Source organism: Macaca nemestrina, chromosome 13, assembly GCF_043159975.1.
Source record: "Macaca nemestrina isolate mMacNem1 chromosome 13, mMacNem.hap1, whole genome shotgun sequence".
In the NCBI taxonomy this organism is placed as follows: Eukaryota; Metazoa; Chordata; class Mammalia; order Primates; family Cercopithecidae; genus Macaca; species Macaca nemestrina.
The window spans coordinates 87,808,155-87,812,666 of record NC_092137.1 but is presented as its reverse complement, the minus strand read 5'-3'; the positions used below and the strand labels follow the sequence as shown (position 1 = coordinate 87,812,666).

At 40.7% G+C, this 4,512-nt stretch overlaps 1 pseudogene; it reads left to right on the top strand.

The window, feature by feature from the left end:
* Positions 1 to 847: 847 nt before the first annotated feature.
* LOC139357738 (NADH-ubiquinone oxidoreductase chain 5-like) lies at positions 848 to 4,234 on the top strand (annotated as a pseudogene).
* The last annotated feature ends 278 nt before the right edge of the window (positions 4,235 to 4,512 follow it).

The following is a 4,512-nucleotide window of genomic DNA, read 5'->3' as shown; positions in this document are numbered from 1 at the left end:
AAGCTGCCGCTTGATACTGACACTTCGTAGATGTTGTCTGATTACTCCTCTATATTTCTATCTATTGATGAGGATCCTACTCTTTTAGTATAACCAGTACAATTGACTTCCAATCAATCAGTTTTGACAACATTCAAAAGAGAGTAATCAACCTAGTGCTAGCCTTAATAACCAACACCCTATTAACCTCGCTACTGATAATTATCATATTCTGGTTACCCCAACTCAACTCCTATGCAGAAAAAACTAGTCCCTACGAATGCGGATTTGATCCCCTAAGCCCTGCTTGTATCCCATTCTCAATAAAATTCTTCCTAGTCGCCATTACTTTCCTACTATTTGACCTAGAAATCGCCCTACTACTATCCCTGCCATGAGCCATTCAAACAACAAACCTCCCAATAATAATCAAATCGACCATCGCCTTCATTATTATCCTAATTCTCAGCCTAGCCTATGAATGAACTCAAAAAGAGCTAGACTGGGTCGAATTGGTAAGTAGTTTAAATAAAATAAATGATTTCGACTCATTAGATTATGATAACCATACTAACCAAATGATCCCCACCTATATAAACATTATACTAGCATTTACCATCTCTCTTCTGGGCATATTAACCTACCGCTCACACCTAGTAGCTTCTCTCCTTTGCCTAGAGGGAATAATGATATCACTCTTTATCATAGCCGCCCTTATTGCCTCAAACACACACTTACCCCTAATCAACATTATACCCATCATTTTGCTAGTATTTGCCACCTGTGAAGCAGCAGTAGGCCTTGCCTTATTAATCTCAATCTCCAATACATACGGACTAGATTACGTTCACAATCTAAACCTGCTTCAATGCTAAAAATAATTATTCCCACAACCATACTACTACCTATAACATGACTTTCCAAAAATGATACAATCTGAATCAACTTAACTACACACAGCTTAGCTATTAGCCTCATTCCCTTACTATTCTTCAACCAAACCAACACTAACCTCCTCAATCACTCAACCCACCTATCCTCTGACCCACTAACAACACCCCTCCTAACACTAACTGCCTGACTTCTACCCCTCATGATTATAGCGAGCCAATATCACCTATGCAATGAACCCCCCTCACAAAAGAAACTTTTCCTTTTCATAATAATTCTCCTACAAATCACCCTAACTCTGACATTCATAGCCACAGAACTAATCATATTCTATATCCTATTTGAAACCACTCTTATTCCCACCCTAATTATCATTACTAAATGGGGTAGCCAAGCAGAACGTCTTAACGCAAGTACATACTTTCTATTCTACACACTAACCGGCTCTCTACCCCTACTCATCATACTAAGCCACACCTACAACAACACAGGCTCATTAAATATTACATTTCTAACACTCATAGACCAAAAACTAACAACCACCTGATCTCACAACTTTACCTGACTAGCATGCATAATGGCCTTCATGACAAAAATACCCCTATATGGCTTACACTTATGACTCCCTAAAGCTCATGTTGAAGCCCCCATTGCAGGATCAATAGTTCTTGCCGCAGTACTCCTAAAACTAGGTAGCTATGGCATAATACGACTCACTCCCATTCTTAACCCCTTAACAGAATACATAGCCTACCCATTCCTTATATTATCCTTATGGGGCATAATCATAACAAGCCTAACATGCCTCCGACAAACAGATCTAAAATCACTTATCGCGTACTCTTCTGTAAGCCACATAGCCCTTGTAATTGTAGCCTCCCTCATCCAAACTCCCTGAAGCTTCTCTGGCGCAACCATCCTTATGATCGCTCACGGGCTCACCTCTTCCATGTATTTCTGCTTAGCTAATTCAAACTACGAACGCACTCATAGCCGTACCATACTACTATCCCGAGGACTCCAAATCCTACTCCCACTAACAGCCTTCTGATGATTCACAGCAAGCCTTACTAACCTTGCCCTACCCCCCACTATTAATCTACTAGGCGAACTCTTTGTAATTGCAACCTCATTTTCCTGATCCCATATCACTATCATACTAACAGGACTTAACATACTGATCACAGCCCTCTATTCTCTCCACATATTATTACAATCAACGAGGAACACTTACACATCACATAATTAACATAAAACCCTCCTTCACACGAGAAAACATATTAATATTCATACACCTCGCTCCAATTATCCTTCTATCCCTCAACCCCAACATCATCCTAGGATTTACTTCCTGTAAATATAGTTTAACTAAAACATTAGATTGTGAATCTAACTATAGAGGCTTACCACTTCTTATTTACCGAGAAAACTCACAAGGACTGCTAATCCACGTCTCCGTACTTAAAACTACGGTTTTCTCAACTTTTAAAGGATAACAGCTATCCATTGACCTTAGGAGTCAAAAATATTGGTGCAACTCCAAATAAAAGTAATAATCATGTACACCCCCATCATAATAACAACCCTTATCTCCCTGACTCTTCCAATTTTTGCCACCCTCATCAACCCTAACAAAAAACGTCCATACCCAGACTACGTAAAAATAACCGTAATATATGCTTTCATCACCAGCCTCCCCTCAACAACTTTATTCATCTTCTCAAACCAAGAAACAACCATTTGGAGTTGACATTGAATAATAACCCAAACATTAAACCTAACACTAAGCTTTAAACTAGATTACTTCTCCATAATATTTATTCCAATCGCACTATTCATTACCTGGTCTATTATAGAATTCTCGCTATGATACATAAACTCAGACCCAAACACCAACCAATTCTTCAAATACCTCCTTATCTTTCTTACTGCCATACTAATTCTAGTTACTGCTAACAACCTTTTCCAATTCTTTATTGGCTGAGAGGGCGTGGGAATTATATCTTTTCTCCTAATTAGCTGATGACACGCTCGAACAGATGCCAACACAGCAGCCATCCAAGCAATCCTATATAACCGCATTGGCGACATTGGTCTTATCCTAGCTATAACATGGTTTCTCCTACATTATAACTCATGAGACCTCCAACAAATACTAGCCCTAAATTCCAACTCAAGCTCCCTCCCACTGGTAGGCCTCCTCCTAGCAGCAACAGGAAAATCAGCTCAATTTGGTCTTCACCCCTGACTACCCTCTGCTATAGAAGGCCCAACTCCAGTCTCAGCCCTACTTCACTCCAGTACCATAGTCGTTGCTGGGGTATTCTTGCTTATCCGCTTCCATCCTCTAATAGAAACTAATACGTTAATTCAAAATCTTACATTATGCCTGGGGGCTATTACTACCCTATTTATAGCCATCTGCGCCCTCACACAAAACGACATTAAAAAAATTGTAGCCTTCTCCACCTCAAGCCAACTAGGTCTAATAATAGTCACCATTGGCATCAACCAACCATACTTAGCATTCCTACACATCTGCACCCATGCCTTCTTTAAAGCCATGCTTTTTATGTGCTCCGGATCCATTATCCACAACCTAAGCAACGAACAAGACATTCGAAAAATAGGAGGCCTATTTAAAACTATACCCCTCACCTCAACTTCCCTAACCATCGGCAACCTAGCACTCACAGGAATACCCTTCCTCACAGGCTTCTATTCCAAAGACCTCATTATCGAAGCCACAAACACGTCGTATACCAACGCCTGAGCCCTATTTATTACTCTCATCGCTACCTCCCTAACAAGCGCCTACAGTACTCGAACTATTCTCCTCACCCTAACAGGACAACCCCGCTTCCCAGCTCTAACAAACATTAACGAAAACAACCCCGCCCTACTAAACCCAATTAAACGCCTCACAATAGGCAGCATAATCACAGGATTTCTTATCACCAGCAGCATCCCCCCCACCTCACCTCCCCAACCATTAATACCCCTCTACTTAAAACTCTCAGCCCTGTGCGCAACTGCTCTAGGCTTCCTAGCAGCCCTGGACCTCACCCTTATAACAAACAAACTGAAAATAAAAAACCCATCACAAATGTTCAAATTTTCCAACATACTAGGATATTTTCCCACCACAATTCACCGCACAATCCCCTATCAAAATCTACTCATAGGCCAAAACTTAGCCCTCCTTCTATTAGACTCGACATGACTAGAAAAATCTATACCTAAAATAATTTCACAAGCACATATCACTGCTTCTATAGCTGTAACCACCCAAAAAGGCATAATCAAACTCTATTCCCTCTCTTTCCTTATCCCTCTTACCCTAACCCTATTCCTAATAATGTAATCTATTACCCCGAACAATCTCAATCACAACGTACACACCAACAAATAGTGTTCAACCAGCAACTACCACTAATCAACGCCCATAATCATACAAGGCACCCGCACCAATAGAATCACCTCGAATCAATCCTGACCCCTCCCCCTCAAAAATCACCCAATCACCAGTATCACTAAAACTAACCACCACTACTACCGCCTCATCCAAACTTAAAACCCATAAAACCAACACCACCTCCATTATCAACCCCACTAAAAGACCCCCTAAAACCTCAAATCCCG